The sequence below is a fragment of the Saccopteryx bilineata genome, chromosome 2 (genome assembly GCF_036850765.1).
Source record: "Saccopteryx bilineata isolate mSacBil1 chromosome 2, mSacBil1_pri_phased_curated, whole genome shotgun sequence".
Classification (NCBI taxonomy): Eukaryota; Metazoa; Chordata; class Mammalia; order Chiroptera; family Emballonuridae; genus Saccopteryx; species Saccopteryx bilineata.
In genome coordinates, this window is record NC_089491.1 from 305,506,441 (window position 1) to 305,533,684 (window position 27,244).

The window sequence follows — 27,244 nt, forward strand, 5'->3', positions numbered from 1 at the left end:
TTTCCTGGAAGCTGGGCCCAGCACTGGCCCCCAACCTCAGGTGGACTCCGTCCACTTCCTCCCTTCCCATTGCTTCCACCTTGGCTTTGGTTGCCAGCGTTTCGTGTCAGTTATTGCAGGGACACCTAAGTGATCTCCCCATATCTACTCCTGCTCCTCTGACTCATTCTCTACCCATAACCAGAGTGGTTATTTCTAAAATGCAAATATAAATATATACTATGCCATTCCCTAGTCAAAATCACCAGCTCACTACCGCCTGGAAGTTAAAGTGGAAGTCCTTGGCATGGCTCAGAGGCCCTGACTGGCACAACCCTCTCTGCAATCTCATCTCCCATCTCCCTCCTCCCGTGTTCTGTGTTCAGCAAAGACAGGACTTCTACCGGGTCTCTCTGAGCATCACCCTCTGTTATGCTGACTGACTGACTTTTATAAAGATTAATGTCTTTCTAGAACACTCTTTGAATCTGCTTTCTCATAGGATTGGCCAAGTATGACTTACGTGCCCTTTGTCTGCACTCCTGAACACCATTTATGCTCCCCTATTATATAGCCCTTGTCACTTTGTATTTATTCCAAAAGACACTCTGTGTCCCTTATAAAAAGGCTAACGGGAGGTGCCCTGTCTTGGTTATTCTTAGACTCTAACAGAGTGCCTGAAGCATAGCAGACACTCAAACATATGTGATAGATGGATGAAAAAGTGGACAAATGACTGGCTGATGAAATGCACTACTTTGATCACTTGTTTAGTTTTTTTAAACCTCATATTCCCCCAGAAAACCACCAGGTGGTAGAGGAGGGCATATGATTTGGACCCGAGCAGCATACTGTGAAGGCCACCAATCAGTGGAGGAAAAATCTGCCCACCTGCACAGGAACTGCCCTCTAGCGGGGGTGGGGGCACCCTCTGGCTAGAAGGCATCCCAGGAGGTCTTTGGTTCTTCCTCCTAACTCTAACATGTTCTTATACAATCTCAGCAAGTCTGCTGCCTCCTCTTCCTGACTCCTGCATCTCTGAAGACCAGAGGCAGGTTACCCAGCTGAAACCTTTGTGCGGAGAGAACCAGCACTGGGGGAAGGCTCAGCACTCCTTCAGGGAGGACGATGATGGCAGCTCCAGGCTTGGCGCCCTGGCTGGCAGGATTCATTAGGGAGCTGCCAAGCGGCGGGAGCGAAGGGAAAGAGAAGGGTCCCTTATTCTGGGAATCTTGATGGAAAAAGGAAGCCACAGGCTATTCATTAACTAGAAACACTTTGGCAGGAAAAAAAGCCCAGCTATTTAAGGTGCCTTTAACTCACAATTTAAAAACACAGTAGAAAAAGAACATGGAGATAAACACACTTAGCTGTTTGACAATTCTCCCTGAAACCCATTCTTTTTTTATTTTTATTTTTATTGACAGAGATGGAGAGAGAGTCAGAGAGAAAGACAGATAGGGACAGATAGACAGGAAGGGAAAGAGATAAGAAGCATCCATTCTTTGTTGCTGCACCTTAGTTGTTCATTGATTGTGTTCTCATATATGCCTTGATCAAGAGGCTACAGCAGAGCGAGTGACCCCTTGCTCAAGCCAGCAACCTTGGGCTCAAGCCAGCGATCTTGGGCTTCAAGCCAATGACCATGGGGTCATGTCTATGATCCCATGCTCAAGCCAGCGACCCCGCACTCAAGCTGTTGAGCCTGCGCTCAAGCTGGTGACCTCGGGGTTTCGAACCTGAGTCCTCCACGTCCCAGTCTGACACACTATCCACTGTGCCACCGCCTGGTCAGGCTGGAACCCATTCTTTTACCAATAAAATCTTAAGAGATGAAGATAATGTGAGGATTATTTAACTTTATACTTTTCAGATGAGGAAACAAGAACCCAGAAAGAGAAGGTGATCTGCTCAAAGCCACACAGCTGGTTAGTGGAAAAGCTGGGAAAAGAACCCAGGCCTGCCTGACCTGTGGTGGCACAGTGGCTAAAGTGTTGACCTGGAAATGCTGAGGTCACTGGTTCAAAACCCTGGGCTTACCTGGTCAAGGCACATATGGGAGTTGATGCTTCCCGCTCCTCCCCCTTCTCTCTCTCTTTCTCTCTGTCTCTCTCTCTCTCCTCTCTAAAGTGAATAAATAAATTTAAAAAACAATTAAAAAAAAAAGAACCCAGGCTTCTTGGCATCTAGCTCAGGGTTTTTCTACCCAATTATCCTGACTCCTGACATGCAGGAAAGTTTCTGAGTAAAGTTACTATTTTAAAAAAATGTATATTTTGCAGTTCCTCAAAAAAAACCAACAAAAAACACAACTAATTACCATATGACCCTGTCCTTCTACTCCTAGGTATATGCCCCAAAGAATTAAAAACAGGTTCTCAAACAAGTATGTGTACACATGTGTCCATACCAGCATCATTCACAATAGCCAAAAGGTGCAAAGAGCCAAAATATCCATCAAGGAAAGAATAAATCAACAAATTGCAGTATCTGTGTACCATGAAATATTACACAGACATAGAAAAAAATGAAGTACTGATACATGCTACAATGTAGATGAAACTTGAAGACAGTATGCTTACTGAGAGAAGCCAGACACAAAGTGGGATGAATGATCCCATTTCTATGATATATACAAAACAGGTAAATCCACAGAGACAAAGCACAGACTGGCGGTTACCGGAGGTGGGGGGGGGGGGGGGAGAGGAGCATCTGCTTCCCGGCACACGGTTCCTTTGGGAATTATGATAATGTTTGGGACTTGAGAAAGGTGATGGCTGCACACATTGTAAATATACTAAATACTTTAAAATGGCTAATTTTCTGATATGTAAATTTTACCTTAATAATAAAGAAATATATAGCACTGCTCTCCAACATGTGCTCATAAAGATCAAAGAGCAGAGGACAAGGAGGGCGGGTTATTCTACAATACATGAGCACACAGGCCTCCTCCGCTCCCCGGGCCAGGTCTACTCAGCCTATCTGTACACAGCTTGCGATCCTTCCTGTACACTCCGAGGAAACTCCCATCCCAGTTAAAGGAAGGGAGAGTCACAGCTGTCTGGGCATGGGGGTCCTAGGGCTGGGCACCCAATGCAGAGGGGGGACCAAGATGGCCTGCCTGAAGGTGTCCCCACATCACCAAGACTTACAGTTCCCCCACCCTGATCACCAGGGAGAAAGGGGTAAGTAAGGGCAGGGGTTGCTGACCTCCTAGAGCAACGAAATTCCCGCTGCCAATCAAATCTCAGTTCTCGCACTATCATGTGGTATGAATGACCCGTCACATAGAATCAGGTTCCTCTCCGGCTCTTCCCACCAACGTAAGAGATTATCACTAGTGGTGGAATACACCATCCAGGAGGAGTAGAGTGCTCAAAGCCCTTCAAGGAAGAGAACGCTCGCTGTCTCTGTATGGAGCATCCTGGGGAGGAATAAGGAAAATCCCATACCCTGTGAGAGGGGGGACCCAGGCTGCAGAAGAGGGGGCCACGAAGACAGGTTTGAATGTTGGAAGGTGTGAAATTTTTCTGTTCAGCAGTACAGGGGCAAAACTAGGAACAAATGAGAGTGAATTCCACAGAGGCAGGAGCTTCTCTGAGTTGCTGGGAAGAATTCATCTAATAAATACAGCTACCCTACAATAGTGTTCATGAAAACGAAACACACTTACCGTGCACTCTACCAATACGATGTGTTTGAAGGAGTCTTTTATATCAAATCAAACAGGTAAGAGGTGGGGTGTAAGGATACAAAATACATTGCGGGGAGGGCCTATTGCAGGGAGAGAGGGTGAGGAAAAATATTCAAAAGAGAAATCTTATGTAGACTGATAGTGTACTATGAACTGGGCAATATGATTAATTCAATTCTTGTATATCTGAGGTCTCCTCCCTCAACCCCCTGTGTGAAAAGAAAAGTAGAGCGAGAGAGAGAGAAATGGAGTCACAAACATAAAATGCTCTGCCAAGTAAAGTAGTGAGTTCATTGTTTCATAAAGAACCCAAGTGACATTTGGTCAAGTGCGTGCTGACAATGTGCCCACACAGGAAGGAAACTGAATGTTTATCAGAATCACTTGGGCACTATTTAAATACACAGATCCCTGGACCCTCGAAGTTCCCGGCAGGGGTCAAATCAGGCCTGCAGATTAAGAAAACATCTGAATGCCCTAGAGCCTATTATCTTACATGGGGATGCTTCTCATAGCAACTTCCCTAAACCCAACGCCTTCATAACTTGCAAGCCTGTGAGAGATTGAAATGCAAAATGTCTGAGATGGGGCCCAGAAAACCTAAGTGAATTGGGTGATGACCAACCATTGCTGGGAACCAATGACAGCCTGTCAGTCAAGTCTGAGAACACTGGCTGAGCAGCAAGACAGCCTAGGTTTGAATCTGCTCCCCAATTACAAGGTGGGAACCTGGTATTGAACCTTAAGAGGTCTGTGTTTCTCATCTGAAAACTGCAGGTAATATCGCACCTGCTAACGAGGGCTGCTGTGACGGCTTGACGGCTCAGTACACAGCTCCTATAAGAAGCACTCAGCAAAGCTGGGGTGAGAGGAAAGGCGTAGTAAGTGTTAGTTGATGCAGCTGAATGGGCTGTGAATTTATAGGGATGAAGGAAGGTTCTGGCTACCAAGTGTCACGACCAATAACAGCAGCAAGTCGTAATAATAATTATCCATCCACAATCACAGCCTGCCTTTCTGATTTTCCTTTTTTTGGGGTCCTGGTTTGTTTTCTTTCCCCAGACTGGGGGGCCCCTGGTGTTGGTTCCACAAGCTGTCCCTGGCAGATGGAGGAGAGGCCCACGGCTCCTGCAAGCTGCTGCCATCGGGAGCTCCCCACATTCCCACAGCCCATTCCGGGCAGGCTGCTCTGGTGGTCACAGCACATCTGAGGGGACAGGTGAAGGGACGGGCAGCGGCATGGAGAATGGCTAAGCTGGCAGCCCTTCATCCCCTGGGGCAGAGCCCGCCCCGGGCTTGGGGGAGGCGGCCAGCACACAATTCATTCACCTAACAGACCAGGCGGCAGGCACTAGTCTGGAGAACATACACAGGGACAACAGAGGTTTCTTTGCTCTAATGGAGCGCATGTGCCAGCAGGGAAGACAGGAAATAAACAGTCAACAAAAAAATCAGGCAGCGGTAGATGCAATGAAGAACGCACGATCCACCTGCACAGTGTTTGTAGCAGCCTTCCTCGTAAGTGCTGCAATTTGGAACCAACCAACATGCCCTTCAGAAGGATAAATAAATTGTGGTACATCCACACAATGGAATACTATTTAGCACTAAAAAGAGATGAGCTATCAAGCCATGAAAGACATGGAGGAACCTTAATGAAAGGAGGCAATCTGAAAAGGTCACATACTGTATGAGTCTAACTGTATGACCTTCTGGAAAAGGCGAAACTATGGAGACAGTAAAAGACCAGTGGGGAGGGAGGAATGAGCCAGAGCACAGAGACTTTTTAGGGCAGGGTATAGTATCATACAGGGTGCTCATTATACATCTGTCCAAACCCATAGAATGTACAACACCAAGAGAAAGGGAGGGGGGTAGGGAGGGAGAGAGAGAGAGAGAGAGAGAGAGAGAGATCAATTTGTTTCTTATGTGCCCTGACCGGGGATAGAACCTGCAACCTTTGCATATCTAGATGACACTCTAACCAACTGAGCTATCTGGCCAGGGCTCCCTTTGATTTTTAAGCTAGTTGGAGCTGAGCATTCTATTACTTGCAACTAATAGAACTGACAGTGCTATCGGAATGAGAAATGCCCCTAGAATGTTAGTTTAACACATAAGCTTCCCACTGTCTCCATTTTCTCTATTAAAAAGAAATGTCCCTCCCTCCGCCTGCCCACTCTGCCTGGACCCACCCTTCCACGGAGACCTGCCCTTGACCATCAACTGTCAGCTCTCTACTGAACTTGCAAACTCTTCTCAACTGGCTCCTGCCTCAGCAGAGAAATCTTCAACTTTCTCTCATGACAAAACAGAAAGATGGTTCTCTGTATCCACAGCCTCTCTAATTATACCTGAAAAATTTCCCCTCCATCTCATGAAATTTTGTTTTTTAAAGAGTGGTCCTCCCTCATTTAGTTCCCACTAACTCCTCACCCACCCTCCTACTGGCCTCCTGATGTGCAAATCCAGTGTTCGTAGCTTTTATCCTCCGAGACCTCTTGAAGGCACTAGCAGTTGGTAACCACTCCATCCATCCCTTCTAACATTCCTTCCTCCTTGGCCTCTGAAACCCCACTCTGGGGCCTTCTCCTCTCTCTGGCTCTTCCAACCTCCATGGCAGCACTGGTCACACTGCTGGATCCTCCTCTTCTTCCTGATGTTCTCAGTGTCTCTGTAGGGTCTTGTCCCTTTATCTCTACTCCCCATCACTGTTGGTGGTACCCACCCAAGTCATTTAAGCCAGATATAGGGAATCTCCCTGAAATCCCATCTCTTCTCATACCCGGGCACCAAGGCCCTTGGACTATTTCCTTCCTAGTGTTTCTCATTGCTCCTCCCTTTCCATGTTCCCACCCACTTTACCTTTAATATGTCTCATGTCTCATGGGCTATTGCAATAACCCTCCAACTGGTCTCCTTCCAGTCCATGCTCCATGTTGCTATTACAGTGATTTTTCTAAACCCCATCTGACCATGTCAGTGCCCTGCTGAAAACTCTTTCATTATCACCCCATCCATCTGTTATGATCAAATCCAAGCCCCCAAGAGTATCATATAAGGCTCTGGGAGATCAGGTCCCTGCAGGCCTCTCCAACTCCACCTGAGCCCTAAATGCTTCCTAATTGAATGACATGTCATTTTCTAAGCAAGCCACTCCCATTTGCTACCTCCATACTTTCCACATGCCATCCCCTGTTCCTGAAAAGGCCTTTTCTCCTTGTCATGTGATTAATTCCTACTCAATCTTCAAGACACCTGCTCAGTGAAGAATTCCCTGTGCTCCTCCTGTGCCCACCCCAACCCAGCAGGGCTGAGAGCCCATCACCACTTACCTTAAACCTGCCTCTAAGCCTGGGGCACTCAGCACACTGAGGGAGGGAAACCACATGTTTAAACTAAGGGCTGGAGACCTTTAACGTCAAGGTCTAGATAGTAAATATTTTAGGCCTTGTGAGACAATACAGCCTGTGCCACAGCGACTGACACTCACCACTGTAAAGTGAGAGCAGACATGGACAATAAGTGGGTCTGAATATGTCCCAGTGAAACTTGACCGACAAAGCAGGCAGTGGGCTGGAAGTGACCCAGCTTACTTACCACTGGCTTAACCTTTCTCCCTCTCTGTGGAATCCTGGGGGCTCAGACCAGGCCCTGATCATTCTTGGGTCCCCAGGGCCGGGCACAGACCCTGGCAGGGAATATCTATGGAATGGAAGATCCAAGTAAAGATCTCAATCTTGCCACTCACTTTTGGGAAATTACTTGTTCTCCAAGCCTTTTTATTTTAAATCACAAAAATGGAAAAAGTATTTCTGCTTTGCCTGCTTCAGATGGTGGTTGTGAGATCAAATGGATAATCTCATGAAGCTTCCCACTGTCTGCAAATGTAAGTGTTTTTACTATTCTTATTGTAGTCCTTCCTCATGAGCCCAAGTGACTAGACTACACGTAGACCTTTATATCTGCTCACAAGAGTGGGTAAACATTAAGTCAAGAGCTGACCTGTGATGTGCCCAACAGGTGGCTGGTCTGGGGCTTAGCCGCAGGCCACTCCCTGCCCTACAGCCTCCTCCTGTTCTGGGGTGAAGCACAGCGGTGACCATGGCTCCTGTCACTGCCACTCCACTCTCCTTCTCTCAGATTCCAGACTCACAGTTGCTCTTGCACAGGGTGTGAGAGCATGTGAGACAGACGGACGGCTTCACGGTCTCCAAGGCCTTCCTGGGATTTGAGGGCAGTTTCTGGTTTGGAATCAACACAATCTGATGACTGACTGGCAAGGGAGAATGAGAAGGATGGCATCAAAACTTCTAGGCTGGGAAAGTGAATTAGGAAGATGCTAATAATTAGCCTAAAAGTAGAGAAAGGGGACTAAATCTAGTGGTGGTTGGGGTGTAGGGAGATCATAATGTTGGAACTGAATCTGTTCAGCTTCAAATGCTCAGAGCCATAAACAAAAACAGTTCTGAAGGTCGTTCCAGGCTGCAACCCTGAGTTATTGCCTAAGGACACACCACCAGATCAGTACTAGGAAGCCGCAAGCCAGCAATTAGTTCTTAGAGTCAACTATCAAAGGCGGGAGTAGTACTATGAGAACGGAAGAAGGAACACATTCACACACATCACTGGCACAGGATCCTGTGGGGGAACGGAGATAATGAGAGCCCAACAGAGCCAACATAAAACTCAGCCATTCTGCAAGACAAAAACAAAACACAAAAACACACCGGGGCTTATTATTGTAGCTGCTCAGAAACAACCTGTTCAGAAATCAGAGAGAGGAGCAGAAACAAAGGAGGAAATACAGGCACATCAAAACAAGGAGTGGAAGAGCCAGGTGGGAGAGATGTGAAGAGCTCAGAGGTACCCCACATTGGGCAGGACTCGGCTGTAAGGACTCAGGCGTAAGGTATTTCTCAAGTAATCTGTTCCCAATACAAGCCAATGAACGGTTGCAAATGACGTATACATAAATATAAATCAGAGTGGCTCCGGTTATCTTTCTTCATAACAATCACATTCTCACTCCCTTTCCATTTTCCTTCTTGAACAATAGAGAAAGACCAGTGTGCCCTGCATGTGGCCATCCTGTACCATTTTTGTCTTTGACAGAAAAGGAGCTGGCTGAAGATGCAAAACCGACAGTCTCAAGGTAGCACTCTGCGACCTGGCTCCCGGCCCCTGTGAGCAGGTCACCGGGTTCCCGCCCCATGCAGCCCGCTCTCCCGCGGAGCCTGCACGCGTGTTTCAGCCTCGCGCCGCTTCCCAAAAGGCCGTCTCTCCCTTGGACCATCTCTGCTCTCAAGCTGCCTAGGCTAGTCTCTTCCTCCTCTGCAGTGCAAATTCCCTTCTGGAACCGAAGCACTGACCCTCCCTGTTGCTGACCCTGCTTTCCCAGTAGGCTGTAATTCCCACGCTCTGTTCCAGAGGTCACTTCCTCCTCCTGGGGGATTAGTTATTCTCACGTCCATCTCCTGCCTCAGACTCTAAATTTCTTGAGCCCAGAGTCCATGTTTTGTCTCTCTCTGTAGTGAGAAGGTATAATAAATATTCATGGGGTAAGTGAACAGCCATCTTATCAAATACTTCCTATTACTGGGAGATATTTATCTCATCCACAAACCAGTATATTATAAACCCTTGGTTAATATCACATATGACCAAACTGCTGTTACAGTATAAGCCTGAGTAGTAAAAAATACCAGCGATAACAAAAACTTACAATATCTATTCTCAGCATCCTCTGACACAGATCCTGTCTCTGCTCAGCTGACATACTCACCCCCTTTTTTCCCTGAAATCTTCCCTTCATTCCCTCTCAGACCTTCCTGTCTAAACTTAGTCAGGGCCACCCAGATTCTCCCAGCCTGCAGGCACATTCTCGGAATCCAGGGGTCAGCTAGCCCCCAGATGGTCATCACTTCCATTCCCTGCCTCCTCTCCCCCTTATCCTGAGGGCGTCCGTGAGCTGCCCTGGGTTCTGAAGTCCACTTTTAGAAGAGGGATTGTCCCCAGACCCCTCCTGCCCTCTGCCACCCCTGCCACCTCCCTTCCGTCTCTGATGCCAAGGAAGGGAAGATGCAACAGATGCTGACCCAAGTCTCCTCCACTCCCCTCCACTCCCATGCACCTGAAGGTCAGGGTGTGGGTTTCCGAGGGAACCCCAAATGCCCACTATTGGTGATCATCAGCCTGTCCCAGAGAAGCAAAGTGCCAGGCAAGGAGGAGAAAGACAGAGGGGTCTCTGGGAGAAGATAAGACCAGAAGGAGAAGCAGCAAGGAGCCCCCTGGCTTCCTCTTCAGAGAACCCCTGCCAAAGAATCACATCTCCCCAGCCTCCCCTCTACCCCCATGAAATGACCCGTGTCTCAGCATCTTTAAGAAAGTCTCTGCCTGCACACTCCTCCCACCTCTGCTTTTGAAGGGCTGTATCGACACAGAAAGAATCTTCAGGGCACAAGCACTTGAGAGCCCAAGAAAGCACTCACCAGCCTGTTTCTAGATCTCTGCCTCTTCCCATGCCCAGGAGAGAGACCGGCGTCCTCGTCTCTGTGGGGTGGAACCAGTTGTCTTCTGAGATTTTCCAACAGCCAAGGAAACCTTGTATATGGGATTCAACTAGCCCTCCCCCTCCTCCCTTCTCAGGGTTGGAAGGGGGTGGTCTCCATCTGCTCCGTGGCTGTGTTTCAGGCCTGGCTCCCTTTCATTGTCACGGGGAGAGATCTGGGAGGAGTGTGTTTAACCACGGGTAGCAATCTGTTTGGTGGCGGTGGCAGGGGTACCTGGTAGGCTGGCTCTTCTCCCTGTCTCAGCTAAGTTCGAGGAGGCCAAGGGGGTCTAGGAGTGTGAGTGTGTGTGTGAGTATGTGTGAGTGAGTGTGTGTGTGTGTGTGTGTGTGTATGTAAGAGGTGGAACCAGTGTGTAAGAGGAACAATGGTTATCAGGTGGCCCTGAATCCCACCTGGGGAGGAGGTAGAGGGACACTTGTGTTTAGGATTAAAGATTTGGCTGAAAACAGCTGTTTCCTGCTCAACACCCAGAACAAATCTATAGGTTGAAATCTGAACAACTTGGCTTTAAATTGGGGGCCAGAGGCAAGGGGCAAAGAAGAGAGGGAATGAGAAAGAAAAAAAGGGGAAAAGACCTTTCCATCAAAGTGATCACCATGAATATCTATTGTTAACACCAGGCTCTCAAGGGGCACAAACCACTCACAGAGCACCCCAGTATTCAAGACACTAGAGGGGGCTGAGACCCCACATGAAGGCTGCACCCATCAAGAAAGGGCAGCCACGTCAAGAGAGGAAGGTGTGTGTACCTCGCTGCCCTGGCATAGCTGACAGACATTAAGCCATCAAGTTTGAAGGGAGAGACGCTGCATTTTCCTCATAGCGGCATGGTGTGGGGCTACCACTAAACTTTTAAGTACTTGTAGTGGACCATTAGGTTGCTTTATTTTTTTCCCATTACAACAATGCTGCAATGCACATCCTTGCACATACAGCTTGACAGATGAAGGAAATGGATTGTTGTTATCAGTCTTTTTGACACCAGGCCAGCTGGAGCCTGGCACATCCTATCCTGGCATAGCAAGGAAGCTAAAAGTATACAGGTGGCCTGGTCCACAGCTCAGCTGTGCTGACAGCCCACCATACCGACCAGCAGTTGGTGGGCACACTGGGAAGGGCATCGTCGGTGCTACAATCCAGCCAGATTTCTAAGGTTCTTTGGGGCTGTGCATTTCCTCATTATTATTGTTTACTGGTTCATCCTCCGAGGGGCAGGGTTAGGAAACATACATGGAACAGAAAGACTGTCAAACACTGTGTAGCAGCCGACTGGCTGATCTAACATGCTGTGCAGGGGCTGGCTTAAACACAGTCTGTGAAGAGCTGTGAATTTTCATTATTCAGGCGCCACTCATTGGCTGCTCATGATGAACTGAGTTCTCACCAGCCTCAATCCATATAAAGATTATCTGGAAAGGAAACAAGTTAATATGTAGAGTATGAGGACAGCTTCCACCTCTAAGTCATCAGGGAAAACCAAAGTGACATGCAGAGAGACAGCCTGAGAGGAAACTGTCCCCAACCTTGGCGGAAGTCTGCCTCCTCTGGGAAAAAGAGGGGCCCCTGCCTCTTTACAACTCAAGAGCCTGGCTTCTCGCTGTCTGGGCTCCCCATCTTCTACCGTCAGGGAGGAAGTTTCACAGCAATTAGACACACATCTTTCTTCACAGCTGGAGAGAGAGGGTTGTGGAGCTCCCCACCCCCTCTTCAAGTGGATAGAGAAGACACCCGGGGCAGCAGAAGCTCTCCCCAGAGCCTGTCAGTCGTTAACAGGAAATGGCTCAGAGGAGCGGGAGTAGGTAGTGATCATAATCCTTTGTGACAGGTCTCTGAGGGTGGGGCCCAAGACTGGGTAGGGTAAAGAGGGACCCTGGTAGGAGAAAAAGTCGAGACTAGAGGCAGAAGCCAGAAAAGCAGGCTTGGATTTAGTATTAAAAGACCGAGGATTCCTCAAAAGGTGAAACACAGAGTTACCATATGACCTAGCAATTCCACTCCTGCATCTGTACCCAAGAGAGCTGAAACCATATTGTCCACATGAAAACTTGTACAGGAGTATTCACAGAAGCATAATGGGTAATAGTCCAAGTGTTCACTGACTGATGAATGGATAAAAGATGGTGTGGTGTGTGTGTGTGTGTGTGTGTATTACAATATTATTCGGCCACAAAAAGAATGAAATACTTATAACTGCTACAACATGTATGAACTTTATAAACATTATGCTAAGTGGAAGAAGCCAGGCACAAAAGAACACATATTAGATGATTCCATTAATATGAAATGCGAGGAATAGGCTAAAGGAAGACCAGCATGGGGGGAGGGAGTGACTGCTAATGGGGACGGGTTTTTAAGGGGGAAGGTAAAGAAAGTGTCCTAATATTAATTATAGTAATGGGTGCCCAACTCTGTGAATATACTAAAATTCGCTGAGTTATACATTTTAAACAGGTGAATTGTATGGTATGTGAATTATACCTCAATAAAGCAATTGTTTAAAATATTAATGAGAAAAAAAGAATTACATTAGGGACTTGAAAGTCTTTGTTACAAAACTGTTATACTTCAAGAAAAAAAAGAAGGTGAATTTCTACAGCCGAGGCAGCTGCCCCATGGCCATGGGCCTGGACAAGGGCCACAAGATGACCAAGAACGTGAGCTAGCCCAGGTACAGCCACCACAGGTGTCTCACTGAGCACACCAAGTTCGTGTGTGCGGGATAGGATCCGAGGGGGGCACGCCACAGAGCCGCTCAGGGCGGCAAGGACAAGGCGGCCTGGAGTTCACCAAGAAGACAGTGGGCATCTCAACTGTAATTGAAAACAAACAAACAAACAAGCAAAAGACAAAGAAAAAAAAAGGAAAGGGTGGGGACACACACCCTACTAAGAGGAAGAGGGGAGCAAGCACTGTCTTGGGGCCACAGGAAGGCAGCAGCCAAGAGGACGGCCCACCCCTCTGCATACAAGGAAACCAACCTGGGGCGGGGGGGAGAAGAAGAGTGAATGATTAAATTCATAAATATTCAAAGGAATTTATGAACCAAGTTTATTAAATGATTGTTAAAATTGATGAGATTTATAAAGAGAATTGAAAAATTTGTCAGTTGAAATGAAAAATGTTGGGGTTTATTGCTTTAATATACTGAATATTTATTAAAGAAAACAAAACCAACCTAGGGCTAAGTTTTTGGGCCACCTTGTGTAAGTCACGGCCTGCCAACTGCAGAACGCTGCAGAGAGAACAGCCTGAAACCACGCTGTCCCCAGCAGGTTTCTTTAGGGTTATCTGTGCAAGTCTGCAGCCATCTTTCTTTCAAACGCTGCTTCCTCACCCCAGGCACTGACCAGTGGGACTCCCTAAACAGGTGTCCATTTAGAAACTAGACCACTGTTCATCTGCTTAACAAAGTCACTCATGTTAAGCTGCTTACTCCACCCTCTATCTGTAGGATTCCAAGCATGGTTTCAACAGACTAAGTTTCTAAAGCCATTGGAAATCCATACACTGAGCTAAAGCAGGGAGAAAATAAGGGGCAAGACCGCAGGAGAAGCTCGGGGTGGGGAAGAGAGAGATGACTTTCACTCCTTGGCCGGACTATGAGCTCCTTGAAGGTAAGTGTCTTCTACCTTTTTTTCTGTGTCCCTCACAGGAGCAAGTGCCAGCTCAAAGCAGAACAGGGCTGGGCTCAACAGAGGCGAACAACAAACGAGCGAAACCACACAGACCAGGGGATACACACCAGACAGGGACTCAGAGATGTAGCTTTAAGAGGAAGGGACATATAATCCCCTGGCACATGGAAAGGGTGTGGAGTTGGAGCCACACACCTGAGTTTCAATCCTGCCTCAGCCAATTACCTGCTGCGTGGTCTTCAGCAATTTGTTTATTCTCTTAGAGCCTCAGATTTCTGGTCTTTGAGTGGGACAGATGCACTTATTACAAGATTGCTGTGACAATTATTAATTGAATGAATTAATTTGCATTAATTCATTTATTTTTTTAGTTAATTCATTTTAAATGAATGGACTAATATACATGTATAGTCTCTAACCCAAGACCTGACACAAACTTGGCATTCAAAAACCATTGGTTTTTTTCTCCTTTTCCCCAAGTTACAGCTGCTGTATTGCTTTGCTAAATGGCTTTGGACAAGCTCAGCTTTCGAATCTACAAATCTACTTTGTAGATCTACAAAATACACAATGCCTGTGCAAATAACCATATGTTGGCTCTGTGACCGAGAAATTATTATTCACTCTTAGAGCCAACATATGGTTATCTGCACAGGCAGCGAGAGAAAGGGAGGCTCCTGCAAGATCCCGGGCCAGCTTCAGCAGCTCTGGGCTCTTCTCTGTCCCGCCTCTGCCAGGGTCTCCTTAACCAAAGCCCTTCACACTCCTGAAGTCCCCCACCCCTTATTCATGCCGGCTTTTTCTACCAATGTCCCTTCCCTATGACATCAACAGCATCTGGCTGGAGTTGGCCCCAGAGAGGAAGCTGGGTCAGTTCTTCAGAGGCGACTTCTATCCTGCTGGCAATACTGGTCTAGCTGCCAATATTCCCAGGGTATAGCACATCCCCAGGTGCATTTTTAAAACTTCTTTCTGACATGATAAGGGGGCACAGGGGGAAAAGGAGTAAGACAGCAGGAGGGAGCAGCATCTGTTCCTCCTCTCCTGCCTCTCACCCTCTGCATTTACATCCAACACAGACATCAGTCATCAACAACTGCCACCCGGGCAGGCTGCTACAGGCTGGAGAAGACACGAAAATACAGGAGCCTGGAGGAGGGGAGGTGGGACAGACGGGAAGGTTGTTTGCCGCATTACAGGAAGCACCATTTGTCTAGGAGCCTGGTGCTAAGAGCTGGCAGCTACGATACTTACACCAGACACTGTTGGCTCCAGCGGTGCAGAGAAGAACTTTGTGTCTTATGCCCTGAGTAAGCGCAGACACCAGCTTCCCTTTGCTACGGGTTGTGGTCCTCTCGAGATGAACCCAAACTCAGAGGGAGCCATGCTCTCCCAAAAGCAACAGCCCAGCCTCCAGGAAAGATGGATTTAGCAGGGCAACAGGAAAGGCTGAGAGCGGCTGCATCACTCCAGTGGAAATGAGGTGACAACACCAACAACACCAGCTATTAAAGGGAATGGGTTTCAATGCTGCCACCAGCAATCCCTTCACCCAGTCTCAGCACTCACAGCAGAAGGTGGCCAAGCATGAGTGCTGCCTCGGGAACTGGAGTCGGTCCTGGGCAGGGGGTGGGAAGCAACACAGACCATTCTTGATATAGCTCCATGGGCCCTCCCCCAACCAGCCCACAGCTGTGTGTCCTGACTCCATGTTGCCTGTGACGGCCTGTAGTAATAGTTCTGGAGAGAAGAGGCCCATATTCTCAGCAACAGTCAGGGAGGCCTAGCAGTGTGAGTGCAATTAACCAAATGAATCCATTTGGGAAATTGAAGGCCTAGAGAAGCTGGTGGATTCTCTGCCTTGTGTCAGAGGACAGGTGTCTGCTCTGAGAGCCGGGTGAGGACCAGGAGCTGAAGCAGTGGGGGGTGGGGAAGAGGGCGGGGAGAGATTAGTCTGCGGCAGAAAGGTACTTCTCGGGAGCTGGGGGTGGGGAGGAGTGGGAGGAGCGGGCTCCTGAGCAGATGCCTGGGGCAGCTCCAGATGGCAGTGGCCTCCAAACAAAAGGACAAGAGCCAGAGGGAAGGAGGACCACCAAACAGAGTGCTCAGTTTTATGAGGCTTCCTAAATGGAGGGGCAAAATCAGATTCCCACCTAGAAGCTGTCCGGGGCTTGCTCAGAAATAGTTGTGCAGAGCTTCCAGGCAGCCTTTGAACAAGCCACTTGAGAATATACACTGCAGCCCGAACCAAATGGTCAGCGCGCAGGTCCCAGGGCGGGGCTGCGGGGTTTGGATTCGGGTGCTGCACTTGCTTACACATGGAGCTTTGAGCACGTTCCTTAGTTTTTCTGTATTTCTGTCACCAGGAAAATGCGGGGAATAACGGGCCCTATTTCACTGGGTGGTTGTGAGAAGGACGAAAGGAACACGCATGTTGGGTGCAGTGCAAGGCGCCCGGAGCTCAGGGAGTACTCAGAATGTGATTATAATGATGGTGATCATCCTGCAAAGAAGCCTAGATCAGCTTCCCTTCTCTCAGAACTTACTGATCCCTCAAAAGCTGTATGTCCCCACTTTTGTGTATTCTCTGCACTTTCTTTGTTTTGTACAGGTTTGCTGTGTGTCTGCAAGTCCTTTGACCTCTCATTGTGTGGGTGCCTCACACCCGAGGAGGTGAGGTGGTGTCACAGCAAGGAACACAACCCACAGCTCATGGCACCTAAGTTCTGGGGCAGCCTCTGTTGCTAGTTAATTTTGTGAACCTTCGAGAAATAACTTGTTGAGCCTCAGTTTATTCACCAATCAGGTGGGAATGATGACATCAGCCTTGCTCACATCACAGAATTGTTGTGAAAGGGACATGACACAATTAATGCAAACAGATATGCTGTGAAAATAGAGCTCTGAACCCATTGTACGGTTTGCTCATTAGATTAAAGTGTCCAGAGGGGCAAGGGTAGATCAAGTGTGCTCTGCGCCAGGTAGGTGGGAGCCAGGCGTGACTCCCGCTGCCAGCACGTGTGCTATTGGGCAGTGACGCTGACACCATCAGAGGAGGGAGGAGCTCCCAGGTTCCTTAGGGGGGGATCTAGTAGTTAGGCAACCAGAGTGTCTGTGTCCAGGGGGCACAGGGATAGGAAGTAGGGAGGGTGCAGGAAACTGTGCCCAGAGAGGCAGCATGGTGACACAAAGTGGACTCACTCCCTGTTCTATCACAAACTGTGAGGTCTGTTCCCACACTGATTTACATATCTTTACATGCCCATTGAAACAACCTGTATATACCACTTCCGCAATCAGAGTTCTCCAAATACAGAAACTACCTCAGCAGACAAGTCCATATGAGCTGCTGCTGGTATGACAAATGATAACTTGCACTTACTGAACACCTACTACATGCTAGGCACTGTGCAGGGCTCTTAATATGTTTAATCTTTACAGCAAGATGTTCATTGTTAACCCCACTGCACAAAGCAGGAACCGCAGGCCTAGAGCAATTAGCAACTTTCCTGAGGTCACAAAGCAAGCAGAGCTGGGTTTTGTCCAGATCCCAAATCCATGTCATCAGCATTCCTGCTGTCACCTTTCAACCTCTTCCCTGCAACCTCCAAGCCCCATGTCCAACGCCTTCTGGGAGGACAGAAGACATCTGGAAAGGGATTCAGAGCAAGAAAGACAAACTGCAGTGAGGCCTAAACTCAAGAATAAGCAAACCCTTCTCTGTTCTGGCCCCCGAGAGACTTGCCCAGCCCGTAGCCTCTGGGCTGCTAGCGTGGGGTCTGTTGTCAGCTACTCTTTGGTTCAAGTTGTAGCCCTCACTTCCTGCACATCCTGCCCTGGGCTGAGGCGAAACCAGGAGAGGTGGGGAGCGACAGGAAATTCTAACCCGGAGTGGAACAACGCAAAACCTGGACATAGGGTGCGGCTTCAGTGCTATCGGCCTCAGCTGCATACTGCTCCCTGGACAGCTGTCCATCTGCCAGGGCCCAGTGGCCCAGCCGGAGGAAGGGTCCTCAGTCTGTCCCCATATGCCAGGCTGTCACTCAGGAGGCTCCCAGGTTGTGGAGGCCAGGCTAAGGGGGGATGCAGGTCACAAACAACGCTGTTTCCCGAGTTTCCCATTAAGGTGGATAGTCGTGCCAATGGCAAGGCTAAGCTGGCTGCCAGCATCTGCTGGGGGGAGATGAGCAAATGCTCTCCCCATGCCAGCCTCCATGCAAAGGACAGCCTCGGGTCTGGCTCCATGGCCGACTCAGAGGAGAAAGAAGAACATATCCTCCCAGAAGATCCTAGGGGCCAGGCAAAGAACTTCCTCTCAACAAGGAAAAGTAGCAAGAGTCAAGAATTTCCCCCACCCGCGCCCCTCCAGGACGAGCCCCAGGCCGGAGCCCCACTCACCGTCTCTGCCTCATTCAGCTTCCTTCTTGCAGCACCAGAGCAGGCTCCCTCCCAGTCTGCAGCGGGAAGGAAACCTCCAGCGTCCCAAACTGTACATACGTCAATCAATGTCGCAAAGCAAATACAAAGAAGACCCCAGGGTTACTCTAGGAAAGAAAGAACAGGCTTTGTGTTTGCCGCTTGTCCATTCACTGGGAAATGACATCTTAATTCACACTTATTTGGAAGATTCTGCATAGCATAACTGCACCTTTGTTCAAAGAAGTTCAAAGCACTGCAGACATGGGATGGATTGTGCAAGGTGCCTAAACATGTTAAGACTTTGGGGAGAGAGGATCATCCTCCTCATCCATAAGATCATTATTGTGACCTGACACCATAATCTAATTCCTGATTCCTTATTCACCTAAAGAAGTTAATGCGTATCTCCTACACCCAAGGAGAAGTCACCCTTAATTATCACATTCACTTTCTTAGCTTACTTAGGAGAACGACTATGTTTTTCTTTCCTCTCTACAGATAATCAAACTGAGTTCACCATAACTAAACCTATAACACATTGAAAGGAGGTTTAATTTTAGTGGCAGGGGACACAGATTTTAAGTCTACCTTGTTATGTCATGTAGGGTGGATTGCGTCCTTACTTGTGTCTAAGATTCATTCTCTGTAAAAGGGGCTGGGGGTCAGACCACAGGGCCTTTAGTGAGGATTCTGCAAGTTCAAGTCCTGGCTCTAGTCCTTCTGGACAACCAGTTAACCTTTCCTAGTACAGATAACGTATCTCATTTAATTATTTGCTTTTAAAAAAAATTATTTTATTTTTGTGTGTGTGACAGAGACAGAGAGAGGGACAGATAGGGACAGACAGACAGGAAGGGAGAGAGATAAGAAACATCAGTTCTTCGTGGCAGCACCTTAGTTGTTCATTGACTGCTTTCTCATATGTGCCTTGACCAGGGGGCTACAGCAGAGCGAGTGACCCCTTGCTCAAACCAGATGAGCCCACACTCAAGTTGGCAACCTTGGGTTTTTGAATCCCAGTCTGAAGCTCTGTCCTCTGTGTCACCACCTGGTCTGGCTTAATTATTTGCTTTAACATTAAAATATATCTGCAGGAAATTATAAAATCCCCCTTTGTAGAGGGGAATGTGGCATTATCTATCAAAATAAGTATGTATGCACTTACTCTTTGACCCAGAACTCCCAGTTCCAGGGATCTATTTGAGATATATCCTGTATGCCTATGTTGTGATCTCTAGGATTACTGTTAAAAAAAAAGGAGTCGCCCTGGCCGGTTGGCTCAGCGGTAGAGCGTCGGCCTAGCGTGCGGAGGACCCGGGTTCGATTCCTGGCCAGGGCACATAGGAGAAGCGCCCATTTGCTTCTCCACCCCTCCGCCGCGCTTTCCTCTCTGTCTCTCTCTTCCCCTCCCGCAGCCAAGGCTCCATTGGAGCCAAGATGGCCCGGGCGCTGGGCATGGCTCTGTGGCCTCTGCCTCAGGCGCTAGAGTGGCTCTGGTCGCAATATGGCGACGCCCAGGATGGGCAGAGCATCGCCCCCTGGGGGGCAGAGCACCGCCCCTGGTGGGCGTGCCGGGTGGATCCCGGTCGGGCGCATGTGGGAGTCTGTCTGACTGTCTCTCCCTGTTTCCAGCTTCAGAAAAATGAAAAAAAAAAAAAAAAAAAAAAGGAGTCTATTCAATGCTACCATTTATTTAAGAAAAGGGGAAGAACAAAAGATATATATGTATTTGCTTAAATTTTTAAAAAGACAGTAAAAGATAAAGCATAAAATAAAATTTCAAAGGCCTACAGGGAGGGGGAGAAGTAAGAGGAGGGGTCAGGGAGAGAAACTGGACTTTGAATATACCTTGTTTTGTGAATTTGTTTGGGAATATGTAAATATCTGGTGTAATTATAAAACACAATATTTTTAAAAGAAATCTCTAAAATAAAAATAAAATGCAACAAATGAGTTTATGCGTCCAATTGGTTGGCGCAACTACACACGGAGAAATTAAAACACAGTCATTGGACGGCCTATCCTTAGAGGAATACACCACAGAGTGAAAAGAACTGTCCCCTCTTCCTCAATCCTAAATTGTGTTCAATAACCTATTGATGATACTATGGTATTATTATGCTGAGAAACAAGAGTTTCTTGTTGAAAGGAGGTATAAATGCAAGATTGATGAGATCAGGCAAAAATTCTGTAGCTCTCTATGATTGTGAACTGGAAGCATCAGTACGCTGTATCTTACTGATGTATCTTACACACACATACACACACACACACACACACACACACCTGCCCCACTTCCTAGTTCTGTTCAGGCCTAAAAACAAATTCAGATTATGAATTCTAATTACCATCCCCCACAAGGAAATTGGCTTTCTTGCTTTAATGTCTGATGCAGCGAACGTACAAGATGATCCTAGAACATCCTGTTACACCAAAAAACCAAAGTGTCAAAGATTACTACTAGAGTCATGCCAAGAGGACTCAAGCCAATCAGAAGAAGGCTTCCCTTAGTGCAGCGGTTCTCAACCTGTAAGTCGCAACCCTGGCGGCGGTCGAACGACCAAAACACAGGGGTCGCCTAAAGCCATTGCAAAATACATATTTATTAAACAATACATTTTTAAATAAAATATGTATTTCCAAAATACATATTTATTATACAATACATTTTTAAATAAAATATGTATTTCCGATGGCTTTAGGCGACCCCTGTGTTTTGGTCGTTTGACCCCCGCTGGGGTCGCAACCCACAGGTTGAGAACCGCTGCCTTAGTGGCTAAGGTGAGCATTAATGACAATCATAAGTACAACAGAGTGAAGCATAACAAATGTGTTTAAATCTTACATCCCTAACAATATCTTGAAAACTCCAAACCCATGAGTCACCTTTGGGGGATGTTAGGGAACTACTTCATTATTCTGAAAACTGGTGAATAAAGCAAAAGGAGTGGGTAGGGGTGTAGCTGGCCCTGGACCAACTCGAGTTCATTATATTATTCTCTTCCCTTTTGAAAAACATTTTCAGAGTAAAAATAAATTTTAAGCGATAGAACTGGTTGAGAAATGATTAGAATGCTAATTCTTGCATAGTCATTTAATCTGAACAGCAATCCAGTATGATGGCAAAGGATATTGAGATTTTTATCCCCAGTTTACACCAGAGGGAAATAGTTATAAAGAATCCACTGAGTCAGGATTCAATCCCTCGTGTTTTTATCTGCAAAGGCCCACTGTTTCACAGGTACTGCTTCAATATCCTCATCTGTATATCTGGGTTAATAAAACTTTCCCTGCCTATATGACAGTATTGGGAAACTGCAATGAAATCATGTATGGGAAAGTACTTGGAAAACAATTCTTTGTACGTGTATTTTGCTGTCATTTGAGAATTGTGGATCAGATCTGTCCTTTGGGGTTGCTGTGAGGATCAAATGAGAGCTGTGATTTGAAGATAGATAGACATACAGAAAGAGAACCTTTAAAGGTAAATGAGATTACAATCACCACCAATGCTTTTATGCCCAAAATGACAAGTGAGACTTCAAGCCCAGAGTATAGCTCTCCACCTGACCTGGGAATAGGAAGTTTCCAGGAAGGACACCTGATGCTCTGGGGAGAAACAGGGATCAAGAAAGACACCTGATATCCCAAAGGTTCTCAGTCACAGACAGGTGGGGACCAAGGCCAGGTTGCTGGGTGCCTTGGGCACTGCCTCCAGATCCCAGAAGGCCAGACACCTACTGAATTCCTCTGAATGAGGCCTGGGCTGGAGGAGTAGGTAGTGGGCAGGGGAAGGTGTTCATCAAGAACAAGAGGAAGGCACAGCATGCCGGGCTGATGACAGGAGCGAGAGTCTGGGTTGTTCACAGCTGAATGTCTGCCTGGGGGCATTTACAGCTTTCTTCTCAGCAAGTGTTTATTCTCCTTGTTTTCTCCTCTGCCACAGAATAAAAGAGGGTCTGGTTCTGGAGTGTCTCTAACATTTCTTCTTGAAATTCTTTGCTTCTATTAGGGTGTATTTTCGAAGAAGTACAAAGTTGAACTCCTCCTGCGTCCTGTGTCCTGCGTTTCTGCCCCTGGTCTTCAGTATGTGCTCAGGGGACAAAGACACAAAGACTCATTCTTTCTCTGTCTGTATTTCTCTCTTGAGGTTCTTACTTATGCATTTAAAAGTTATTTTACTTGCTTTTTGAAGAGTTAATCCCTTCATATGATAAAAAAATCAAAAGATACACAAGAGTATACAGTAAAAGTAAGTAAATTCCCCTTCCAAATCTGTCCCATGCTTCCCCATCCCACTCAGCCCCCCTTCCGGTCAGCCACTATTACCATTCTCTTGTGTGCTCTTCAGAGATGGTCTGCGCACACACAGGTACATTAAAAAATTATAGCAAAACACGTATAGGACTTGCATGCTGAAAAGTACACAACACTAATGAAAGATATCAGAGCTTTGAATAATTGAGAGACATATTGTGTTCATGGATTGGAAGATTCTACATAGTAAATATGCAAAACCTCCCCAAATTGATATATTGGTTGAATGCAATCTCTATCAAAGTCCCATCAAAAATGTTAGCAGATACATGTAGATTATTCTAAAATAAAAACAGGAGAAAAAAGCTTTGATACATATATACTATGGAATACTACTCAGCCATAAGAAATGATGACATCGGATCATTTACAATAACATGGATGGACCCTGACAACATTATACGGAGTGAAATAAGTAAATCAGAAAAAAAACTAAGATGAATCCATACATAGAAGGGACATAAAAATGAGACTCAGAGACATGAACAAGAATGTGATGGCAACAGGGGTTGGGGATGGGGGGAGGGGGGATGGGTGAAGAAGGAGAGAAGGGTTGGGGGAGGGGAGGGGCACAAAGAAAACCAGATAGAAGGTGACAGAAGACAATTTAACTTTGGGGGAGGGGTATACAGCACAATCAAATGTCAAAATAATCTAGAGATGTTTTCTCTCAACATATGTACCCTGATTTATCAATGTCACTGCATTAAATTTAATAAAAAATAAATAAAAAAAAAACCAGGAGAAAATCTTTGAGATCTAAGGCTAAGCAAACAGTTCTTAGATTTGATGCCAAAAGCATGATGACCCATAAAAGGAAAAATTGATAAAGTTGATCAAAATTAAAAAATTTGCTCTATGAAAAGAGATGAAAGGCGGGGAAAAAAACACACATAGGACAAAGAACCAGTTCTAGAATATACACTGCTCACAAACATTAGGGGATCAGGGAATGTGCAGGTACTCATTCAGCCTTTTGTATAGTGCATTTTCACCAATGAAATAAAAGTTGGTTTTGCATCTCATTTGCATAATTGAACAACTTTCTTTGTCTTGTCATTTGCTTTTCTGATGTTCTTGTTTAATAAAAAAAATCAAATGCTTCTTTTTTATTGCTTCATATTAATTTTGAAATATCCCTTAATTTTTGTGAGCAGTATATAAGTAATTCCCAAAACTCAGCAGCAAGGATATAAACAATTCACCTAGAACATCCTGTCCTAGAAGACAGGAAAAGACATTGCACTCAGGGAGGTATTCAGATGGCAAATAAGCACTTGAAAAGATGATCAACAGCATTAGCCATCAGAGGGAATGCAATTAAAACCGCAATTTATAGTTGTGAGTATGGAAAACAGTTTAATCTTGTTTTATTATTAATTATTGTAGTATTTATAGCACAACTGTAAACCTCCTTTTGCCCACCTCTATATATACAGTGGAATATTACTCAGCCATAAAAAAAAGAAACCCATGGATGGACCTAGAGAATATTGTTGTAAGTGAAATAAGTCAGACACAGAAAGACAAATACCATATGATTTCACTTATATGTGGAGTCAAAAACAACAACAAAATAACAAACAAACAAAACAAAACAGAAACTAACTCATAAATACAGAGAACAAACTGACGGTTGCCAGAAGTGGGTAGGGAGTGCAGGTGGGTTAAAAAGGGCAAGGGATAGACCTGTGGTAGCGCAGTGGATAAAGCATCGACCTGGAAATGCTGAGGTCGCTGGTTCGAAACCCTGGGCTTGCCTGGTCAAGGCACATATGGGAGTTGATGCTTCCAGCTCCTCCCCCCTGTCTCTGTCTCTCTCTGTCCCTCTCTGTCTCCTCTCTAAAATGAATAAATAAAAAAAAAAAAAAAAAAAAAAATTAAAAAAAAATATATGTACCCATTTAAAAAAAAAAAAAAAAAAAAAAAAAAAAAAAAAAAAAAAAAGGGCAAGGGATAAGCACCAAGTATAAACTTCCAGTTACAAAAACAGTCACAGGGATGTACAGTACAGCACAGGAAATGTAGTCAGTGATATCACAATGAGTATGTACAGTGCCAGATGGGTACTAGACTTATGGGGTGATAACTCTGTAAGGTATATAAATGTCTAATAACTATGTTGTATATCTAAAACTAATAGAGTACTATATGTCAATTATAATTTAAAAATAAATAAAAAGAATATGTATAAAGAACTTTAAATAAATAAGAGGATAAACAAACCAACTGAAATAGAAGCAGGAGATAAAAAAGGAACACATATGACTAGTAGACATATTGGTGATCTGGGAAATGCAAATCAAGACTATAATGAGATATCAATTTATACTCATTCAATTGGTAAAAATTATTTTATTGATTGATTGATTTTAGAGAGAGAAAAAGGGAGCGGGGAGAGAGAGAAACATCAATGTGTTGTTCCACTTACACTCATTGGTTGTTTCTTGTCTGTGCCCTGACTGGGGAAGGAGAAAGGGAGAGAGGTTAAGTGGGAGGAGGGAAGGGTGCGTGCGCCGATGCCGAGACTGAGTCATGAACCAGGGATTGTAATATTTAACCCAATGCTGTTCACCTGAGGTCCAAAGAGGAAAGAAAATATGTTCCAATAATCCAAAGAATCCTAGATTCTTTTCTATAAACAGGATCTTATAAATCTCTACCTGAATTCCATCATTCAACGTGATAAGAAAAGTGATGCAGAGATAGGTGAGAAATGTGAATGAATCTCAGAGATGTTCTTAGGTCACATAACTAATTCTAATCCTTTTCTGGCCATTATGTTTGAAAAAGACAGCAGCGAGGAGAAAAAGTTAAGACCAGGCATCCATTCCTGTGCCAACCATTCCTTCTATGAGGAAGTCATTATTATCCTACTTTACACATTAGAAATCTGAAGAAAAGTGATGTCAAATAACTTGTCTGGGATTTCTCAGCTGTTGAGCAGAAGAGCCCAAACTCAAACCTAGGTTGGTCCCCTAGCTCACACTCCTTTTATGCCATCTAATTGGCAGCAACACAGCAAAATATAAACTATTACTTTGTGAAAGACCCTGTGACAGATACACAGATGAGCAAACAACACAAGGGATTTCTTTAAAACGTTCTCTTTGTAATTATCTCAGAAAATTGTTATTATTCCCAAGGGGAAAAAAGGTGCAACTATACTTAGTTTATATACTCAAGATGTCTTTGGTCCAAATACACCGTGATTCAGACACAAATTGGTACTGGTAATATTACCCAGTGAGAGAAATGGTTTGATTTATAAAATATCTCTTCTTGAGGATAAGGCAGAGTAAGTCAGTAGCTGGATGCCTGGCCCTGTGACTAGGACCTAGGAAGAAATGATCCAGTGAAAGACAGGCTCTTGTTGGAATAGATGCAAGACCACAAGCTGATGGGCTGGAGGGGCCGAGGGAACACACCACAAAAGCTGAACTATATTCAGGAGCGTGGGAGACACTTGTGTCTTTGGATGTTGCTTGGATTCCCAACTGGACCTCAATGACTTCTTCCATAGAACAAGATAACAAGTGAAAATGGTATTCTCATGTAGAAGTCATTGCTCAAGGAGTGAAATATCACACCTGTCCCAGCCACCTGCACCTGGGGAGAAAACACTCAAACCAAGATTCCTCCAATGTAGGACCAGAGGGGCAGAGCATGGGACACAAGGAAATTGGAACCACTTCTATTTCCACCTTTCCTTTCTCTCATAGATATAACCAAATAAATAGATTTTTAAAAATAATGGTAAAACATACACTACATAACACCATTCTAACCATTTTGAGTGTACAGTTCTTTTCTTTGGTATTAAGTATATTCACATTCTTTTTTTTTTTGTATTTTTCTGAAGCTGGAAACGGGGAGAGACAGTCAGACAGACTCCCACATGCGCCCGACCGGGATCCACCCGGCACGCCCACCAGGGGCGATGCTCTGCCCACCAGGGGGCGATGCTCTGCCCCTCCGGGGCATCGCTCTGCTGCGACCAGAGCCACTCTAGCGCCTGGGGCAGAGGCCAAGGAGCCATCCCCAGCACCCGGGCCATCTTTGCTCTAATGGAGCCTTGGCTGCGGGAGGGGAAGAGAGAGACAGAGATGAAGGGGGGGGGGTGGAGAAGCAAATGGGCACTTCTCCTATGTGCCCTGGCTGGGAATCGAACCCAGGTCCCCCGCACACCAGGCTGACGCTTTACCACTGAGCCAACCGGCCAGGGCCAGTACATTCACATTCTTGTGCAACCATCATCGCTACCCATTCAAAGAATGTTTTCATCTTCCCAAATTGAAACTCTGTACTACCTACCCCCCCCCTTTCTAGGTACTTGTGATAGAGTATTACATTTAGTCAAAACACATGAGTGGACTGAGAAATCGCCTTGTCAAATAAGCTGTGAAATCACTAAAGCAAAGATAAGACCCTGGTCCTCCGAGACTTAACATGATGGGAGAAGTATACTCTCGATTCCTCACACTTGGTTGGTTAAACGCACAACTGGGGATAAATTCAGCACTCCGCCCTCTCTGCGCTTGCATGTGTGCAGCTGGTCATGGGCCTCCACGCGGCATGGCCTCCCTTACATTCATGCTCTCCGATCTCAAGCGGTCCCTTGATGG

The 27,244-nt window shown here is 46.0% G+C and overlaps 1 protein-coding gene across 21 annotated transcripts in view; it reads right to left on the reverse strand.

The window, feature by feature from the left end:
* NFASC (neurofascin) overlaps positions 1–27,244 on the reverse strand; it is a 200,152-nt gene that overhangs the window by 85,678 nt on the left and 87,230 nt on the right. For 18 of the 21 annotated variants that reach the window (XM_066261602.1, XM_066261604.1, XM_066261601.1 and 15 more), the window contains exon 2: positions 18,282–18,427. The exons of 2 other annotated variants lie outside the window; for them this stretch is intronic. The gene's annotated coding sequence lies outside the window, so the exon portion shown is untranslated. Of the gene's footprint in view, positions 1–15,137; positions 15,354–18,281; positions 18,428–27,244 lie in introns of those variants that run through there. One more of the 21 variants, XM_066261587.1, reaches the window with a different exon arrangement.